Genomic DNA, 8,978 nt, shown 5'->3' with positions numbered 1-8,978 from the left:
TCAAACAAATATATATATATATATATATATATATATATATATATATATATATATATATATATATATATATATATATATATACGAAGAAAAGAAAAACAGAAGACAAAAAAATTTAAAATTCTCACTGAAATTTATCCACTATAAAAATCACTATATTGAAATACATGATATCAAAACCATTTTCACTATTTATTATATACAAAATGCAAAGTGTATAATATTATGACAACAAATAAATATGTTTATACCTCAAACATAAATTGTTTTTACAAGCAAACAGCATGACGCATTTGCTAAAAATTTGACATAACGACGGTCTAGAAAATCACAAATTAGGTATGGCCCATAAGCGAGACGTACCCTTGAGTTTAGGTATGGCCTATAAGCGAGATGTACCCGATAAGGCAAATCTAATGCATTTTGTGTATTGCTTAATACAACAACCCTATTACGACCCTGATAGTTAAACCACAAAGGAGATACACAAACTAGGTGTGGAAGCAGAGGTGAACTGTATTCATCGTTGAACAATGGAAACGAAAGGCAAGTCAAATAGTCTAAGTAACGATTTACAGTCAAAGAGAACTATACACGAACATATGAGAGACACATTAACCTAACTGGGTCCATTCCGTGAAAATATGTATCACATCACGCAAACATAGTTTATTAAAAAACAATACCCTTAAATATCGAATATGTACATGAAGCACAAGTTGCAACTAAAACGAACATACTGCAAATTTAAAGCATCACTGATCTCTTAATATGCTCAACAAAATCAAAGTGAGGAAGACCAACTTTCATACGATCATTGTAGAGATCGTCACAAACGATAATGCATATTTTTCTAAGTATTTCGTTCTCACGGTACACATCTACTTATTAGATCTGATGTTAAATGTCAGAAAAGACAGGGCCGGATTTAGGCAGAAGCTAAACAAGCTACAGCTTAAGGCCTCACAGTCTGACTGGGCCTCTCAAAATTTCAGGTTTATTTACTACCTTTTTCTCTGTTAACACTTACCAAAGAGGGCCTCTACAGCTTCCCATAGCTTAGGGCCTCACCATGTCTAAATCCGGCCCTGAGAAAAGATATTCAAATATGTCTTAAATCTGTTCATGAAATAAACGCACAACATTCGGAAGTGTTCGCTTGACAGAGATCGTAAGTTTTCAAATCGGACGTAAATTTTATGGAAATAGATACATAATATGTTTTTCCTGATCCCAGCGATCTTTGGCAATCCAGAAGAAAACAGAGCAAATCCAAGAAACACCTAATGATGCAATATTTTTTACATATCTCTAACAAATTTTATTCCAAAATAGTACAATCGGCTCGAATTAATTTAGTATAAAAGTTTATTTATCATGTTTTCTTGCAAAATTATAACTAAGCAGGGATACTGGTTCATATAGTATCCTTATGGATCACTCATTTCCGTTAAATGTTATAAGACCATGTGTATTGTAATAACAAACTGCATCTATTTTCACACCGTGTTCTCTCAGATCATTTCAAAGTGTATTTTACCTCTCTTTTAAATCGTTAGTCTCAAGGTATTCTTTTCTCACCAGTTGTAGCTTTCACTCTACACCACTTAGAGGGTGGATTATACCAAGCCAGTTTGTGGATTAAATCAATATCCTTAAATAAATTTGTGTAGGTGGAATCAACATAGGTCGTAAATCAATTAAATGAATTGCCCACCATGGGAGTGCAGCTTAGGTCCGACTCAACCAATAAATTCCAAAGATTTCACTCTGTTAGTGGCATCAGCGAATGATATATACTCTGGATGGAAACTTGTCAATACACTCTGAGCGTACTTTGTGCTTTAATCCTCAAATAGATGGCTTGAATTAATAGAAACAATATGACGGAATCAATGTAACTTCTTCCCATTTTCTTAAGAATGAGATGAGGAAATATAGAAGTCTTAAAATTCTGTATTGATTTTAAGACCTGAAATTTCTTTTTATTTGCGCATACCATTCAAACATTCCCACCATAAATTGCATCCCTGGACCAACGTGTGAATACATATGTAATAATATATCCAATGAATTATGATTTAAGTTAAGTATGAAATGAATAAATCATCATCTGACATCAAACTTTACAAGAAGACATTAGTTTATATATATATATATATATATATATATATATATATATATATATATATATATATATATATATATATATATATATATATATATATATATATAGACAATAGTGTTTTATGCCACTAATTGCTCCTTTGGATATTTTCTGATCTTCCGTTATATTAATTAATTTTTCTATGTATTATCCGGTAGAAGAACGTGTTTATTTTTCATCTCTCTCTCCCACTCTCTCTCTCTCTTATATATATATATATATATATATATATATATATATATATATATATATATATATATATATATATATATATATATATATATATATATATATAAATTTGCATTGTTTGTTAGTATTTATTTATTATATGCTCCGTGTTATGTAAAATTGTATTTTGTAGCTGATATATATGAACAAACAGATAAGCAATTTATTAATATTTTATTTTTATTATGTATAATGCGCCTTTAAAAAGATAAAAAAATATAAATAAAATAAAATAAATAAATATAACAAAAAATGAAAATAAAATATAATAAGATATTATATTATGATATATTATTCACATATGTTAAATTTTTCACCAGAACTTAATTTATATAGTCAACATTATGGTGTGCATAATACTTATAATCAAGTATTTTATCAATAATTAATTATAATGTATTGAAAATTAATTTAGAAATGTAATTTCATTTTTAAAGAATTAGTTAACTTATTTTTATGATATTAGTTTATACTTTCACTAGATAAGTTATTCTGTAAATTAGAATATTATAAATATATTCTGAACTAATTTTAAAAAGAGGACATAATTCCGAAAAAAATGATTAATGAATGTCGTATAGTGTGTTGGAATTTAGACCTTTTGGATGTACAGTATTAAGACGGTGAATTCAATAGGTTTCCTTTAGCAGACGTTCCGTCTAAGAATTTCTATCTCTGAGATGGAACGTCTGCTAAAGCAAACCTATTGGATTCACCATCTTAATATGGTATAATTCTACAATGTAAGACATGGCACATGCTGGGTTAGTTTTAGTGCTGTCTTACTATCCAAATAATGGCCTTGTATAGCGTGTTCAGATGTCGTTGACATGGTGGATATGTTTCTTGTGTTGCGTATATCTGATTTATATATATATATATATATATATATATATATATATATATATATATATATATATATATATATATATATATATATATATATAATTTAATTTGTCAGTTTTAAAAATTTTACTCTATTATATGCTATTTTAATGTAAATTTATTCATTATAGATGATATTTTTTTCAGAAAATGGTTTGACCTTGACTGTTAGTTTATAAACAACAGGTGTTGATCTAAATTCTGACCTGGGTCCAGATTTAGTAAACAAAGTTATGTTTTATTATAAAATGATTAGTTGTTATTAATGTCATGATGAAACTACGTGGGTTAAGAAGTTAACACTTTTTTAAATTTTTTATTCTGGGAATAAAATCATTGGTCTAATCAAAGCCATATTCTGTGTATGTGATATAAACATGATCACATGACCCTTGTTGATGTTTTAAAAAGCCCATATAACTCAATGTTTGAGAGAAATAATTTTAGTAGAAGTTGGGCAGTTAAAGTGTTATGTTGTGATGTTTAGAGTTATTTCAAATTACTTGTTTGGAGTTATTTCAAATCACTTGGATTCAAAAAGGATTAATTATGTTATTTGTCTGGAAATATTCTGAAGAGTGCTCACACAGGGAAAGACATTGCTTACAAATTTAATTTGGATTTCCAACACCGGAGTGCCATTATTTGTATTTCTAAGCACAATACTGACTACAGCATACGTCATCGTCATCCATCTTGGACTTTACATCAGGATTCGAACTTGAAATTATTAAAACATTTATTACTAGGACTTTTGCAATTTAATTCGTGGATTATTCTTAGATTATTTTTTGGATTTGATTCTTGAAACCGTAAGTTCTCCTTTTTTCATTTTTACAGAATTTTCCAGAAAAATAAATCATTTGTTAAATTTTAAAAAGCTTGTTGTTTTCACTCTTTCTGTGTTGCTGTTTTTCGAGCCTAAACAAGTAACACTTGAACGAAACGAAACGTTGCTTTACAGTTTAATATATTGTTATTCATTTCGTTAAAGAATAATATTTCAACTTAACCCGATTTCTTCATTCCTGGCTTTCATCACTTTCCAGTCAACTGATATGTAGGCCAACGAAACCTGAAAACGGGTCCATTTCTTTTGTGAGAATTTGAATTTATTAGAGAAAAGACATCAGAGTAAGTAAAGTCTGACTAAAACATCATGGCTTTACTTTGTAGAAAAGCGCCGTTATTTTAGTTGCCATTTTGTGTGAGATATTCCTGAAAATTTGACTTTCGTTACGATGTTAGTCGACATCAAAACACACTACACAGCGGTGATAGTTAGGCCGTAAGACCCTAACGCACCAAAAAAATATCAGCGTCAAGGTCTTACATGTAGGACAAAATACGGTATATTCAAAAGGTCTAAATTCCCAAACACTATATCACATTCATTGATCATTTTTTTAAAAATTATATCCCCTTTTTACAATTAGTTAAAAATATGTTTATATTATTTTAATTTACAGAATAACTTAACTAGTGAATGTATAAATTAATATCATAAAAGTAAGTTAACTAATTCTTTAAAAATGAAAGTCATTTCTAAATTAATTTTCAATACATTATAATTAATTACTTATAAAATACTTGATTATAAGTATTATGCACACCACAATTTTTGCTATATAAATTGAGTTCTGATGAACTATTGAAAATTTGTCAATAATATCAAAATATAATATATTACTTTTTATTTTGATGTTTTAGTTATATTTATTTATTTTATTTTATTTATGTTTGTATATCTTTTTTAAATGCGCATTATACATAATAAAAATATAAATATTTATAAAACTGTTTATCTCTGTTTCTTCATAAATTTTAGAGATAGTTCTCAATAGAGATATATGCATCTTTAAATCCAGTTTTATGTATTTTTATGTATTAAAATAGCATTAATCTGTGCTGTATATGCATATCTCCATGTCAATTAATCGTTAAAGAATAATACAGTTAGGTTAAAAATGTAAGCTATGACGTCATCTTGTTTATGTCATACTGTTTATATCATTGATCACTTAGAAACAGAATATATTTAATGATGGAAGCAATGTAGTGAATTCAGTTTGACTTCTGTCTGATGAAACAATAAAGCGAAACCGGTCACACATTCTACGTGTTGGTGTTATATATATATAATTCCAATTTTTATCAATTGACTGCGTTTTATACGTTTTGATTGGATGTAAACGGTCACGTGATACCAATCTGGATTTGTTTTACACATCGATAAATTCTGCGGACTACTTTTGGTTCCCTGTTTCCAGATCATTTTTTATGTGAAGTTTTATCTCTATCAACACCTTACACTCTCATAAAAACAACAGCAATATCCCACACACATACTCATGTGATTTCCGATAAAAAATGACAAACCACATATTAAAAATTACCATTAGAAGTTAAAACAATGTCATTGCACAGACCTTCCTGCACTCCAACACTCACCCCTTTTGCCGAAGAAGGCATATGGCACATATGGCAGGCTTCAGAAGCCACTCTTCGGAAATTACTGCATTTCACCTCGACAACATGTTACAGCAGTGGCTATTAAGAGTCAGGGTCATATGTCAAGCAAGGAATATCACTAAAAATGGACCTGATTTTGCTTTTGAAAGATCGAAATGCGTAGAAAATAACAATGACGTTGCTATAACAAGACGTGTCATACGCAAGCGTAATTTTCGAGGGGAAAAAAGGAATATTCCTGGTTTAACCGCAATAACCATTTTTTATATATTGAAATAATGATCATAACAATATATCACTGGCATGCGCCGCTATGACTTATTACCCCGTATCCCTGCATAAATAATCGATGAATCTTGGCTAGCTAAGATAAGGCTATGTATTCTACCCATTTAAGAGGCTAATGAAAGAAAACTTCCATGTACATAAAAGTGACTGTTTTGTTGATTAAATCTGCTGATCTGATGTTACAAAGTAAGTAGGGACCCCGAGTGGCCGAATGGTCTAAAGCGCTCTCCGTTACGGATCACTGCCATCTCACCTCTGTCTGCGTGGGTTCGAGTCCAAGGCTCGGCTAGTGTGGGTACGTGGGAAAGCCTGCCAGTAGCTTCTCGTGGGTCGGTGGTTCTTCCCTGGGTTTTTCAGGGTTCTTCCTCCACCATTAATACTGGCCGCCATGTATAGCCTATCGTGTGCTGAAAAATGGCGTTAAACACTACAACAACAACAACAACAACAAAGTAAGTAAATTGGAATTATAAAGATCAAATCATCGTGGTTGGGTATTTATCTATGTGTAAATTTTCCCTGATCACTCACAAAGTTTACATAAAGTCCTTCAGACTTTTTTTACTTTGTTAGTGATTAGGTAAACTCTACACATCGATAGATACCCAGCTATGATCATTTAATCATATAATAAACGCAGTCCACTTTTATCAACTTCCAAACAAATACACGTGCAGCAGTTTATTTATTTGTTTTAATAATATGTAATTATGAGCGAAAACAAATCACAGCTGGCATCATTTATTTTTGGAACTGTAGTACAACTCCATAACGTCACGACGTCAATATGATCAAATAGTTAATCAAAAGAGGATAGCATGCCACAAGTGATCGATTTTGCAGTGCAAAGATTAACAGTGTCTTCATAACAGGATCATTATTTTCTCTTTAAACTGAATTTATTAGACTGTTCTGAGCCACGTGATTAAAAACTTTCGTTTTCCTAACGATGGCGGTCTTGATCACACCCTTTGATAACAGACCGATGGAATTTCCTGTTGATTGCAGTATTAATTCATTCCACGTGTTTAGCCATGTCAGATCAGAATCAGTTTCCAGGCTGTTATTAATCTTTCAAACATAATAAATGGCTCCAATTTTATTTTTGCATAACTCATGACAACTTGAAGGACAAAACTGCGTAAGACTTTACGAAGATACATTTGAATCTTTTTGCTCTCACATGCATTAGTAATTTGAGAGACATACAATGTGTTACTTTTTTCCAATTACAACGACATTGGCGTTCACGTCGACAATGTTAGATTATAATTTCCATTTTGTTCTCAAGGTGTCGGTTCCAAGGCATCTTGGAACTCAACCATTAATAGAGTCCGTCTTAAATTATTTGCTTATGTCTTTACCAAATTAAACAATCCACCTTAGAAATTAAAGTATATCCCTTCTACTCTTTGTTCAATTTTTCTTTAATAGGTTGAATTCTGGTGTATCCTTTTGTTTAACTAGCATCACATAAATAAGAAAGGTATGAACGAATGAAACCTTCAATTGATTCTTCTCACTTAACACGTGATAGTTATTTGCAAATCATATCCTTTTCATTCTTTTAAATTATCGTAATGCTTCAACGAAAATCTCTGAATGTACTAGCTCTTCATTTTCAGTCAGTATAACTTACTTAATAGACTTTGGAACTAGTTATATGATAAATTATCTTTTTTTTTAGTATTTGAGGGAACTTATCATGCACATGCAACTGCCAAAAGGAACACTGATCCGCAGTATTAGGTCACAATCAGCAATATCCGTTTTAAAAAAGGACATTCTTAATTCAACTCTAACGAAGAAGATACTGTCTATTTGAACAAGGACAATTCAAGTGATGGACAAATAGTTATAATATTTCCCCAGTTATTTATGCAAGAACTAAGTTAACCAGCATTTCACTGCTACCACGATAGGCTTTGCATCACTCAGAAAATGTCGACAATCTGCGAAAGAGTACATCCTTGTAGACTCTGAATTTATTAAAGAATTAGAGCATCTGAATGTCACATGATTTCCAGCAAAAGTCTCAGTATCAGTGAAAGACAATTTGGTTTAATAAATGTGTGCATTGTCATATAAACTACGCTTGATTATATATTATATTGCTTAGGAAATGAGATTGATTCATCGAAGCAATCATCATCACTGGACAAGTTGTTGTGTTATAGATCAGGTGAGAGTCTCTATATGAAGAATTAGGAAACACCTTGTTCATTCCTATTTTATGTTCGGTTTTTGGAATCATTTTTGAATCTGTTCGCATATACACTGCTGTCGGGCACTTCTGCGCACCTAAGGTTTTCGCTTCCAATATTGAAGCAAAACGCATACCGAATTCGAGCGATTGAGAAAAATAAAATACAGTAATGCTTACCATTTGAAAAGATGCAATTGTCACCGGAATATTCTGTTCAAAATAATATTAATTTTGGACACAGAGGATACCACCACCCCCTATTTTCCTAACTCGCGATATGTCGGCCTATTCTGCACATAGCTTTGAAAAGATGTAATGTTTATCCATCGAAATGAAATATATTACTTTAGACTGTTTCCGTCAGAAGTTCAGTCGAGTAATTAGGTCAGGTTTATAGCTAGTTTTACAAAATTCAACGTAAAAATGCCAATAAATGGCAAGAGATATTAAGCAAACTAAACCGATCTTGTAAAAAAGTTTGTAAAAAAGTTAGTAAGTTCAACATTTTATGAAAAATAAGCTATTATGTGGAAGAGAAACAAAAGTCGTATATGGGGATACCGTAGGGCAAATGAGAACATATAAGGAAATAACAGGGGTTGTACCGTGGGGCAAAGGGGAATTTAACATGGGTTGTACCGTAGGGCAAATGAAAACAAAGAAGGAAAAAACACCCTGGGACGATATAGGGCACAAATGGGAAATTTAACATGGTGGGACTATACAGGACAAAAT

This window comes from Sinohyriopsis cumingii, chromosome 19 (assembly GCF_028554795.1).
Source record: "Sinohyriopsis cumingii isolate HCF-2022 chromosome 19, ASM2855479v2, whole genome shotgun sequence".
Taxonomy (NCBI): Eukaryota; Metazoa; Mollusca; class Bivalvia; order Unionida; family Unionidae; genus Sinohyriopsis; species Sinohyriopsis cumingii.
Note: the sequence above shows the minus strand (reverse complement) of the source record.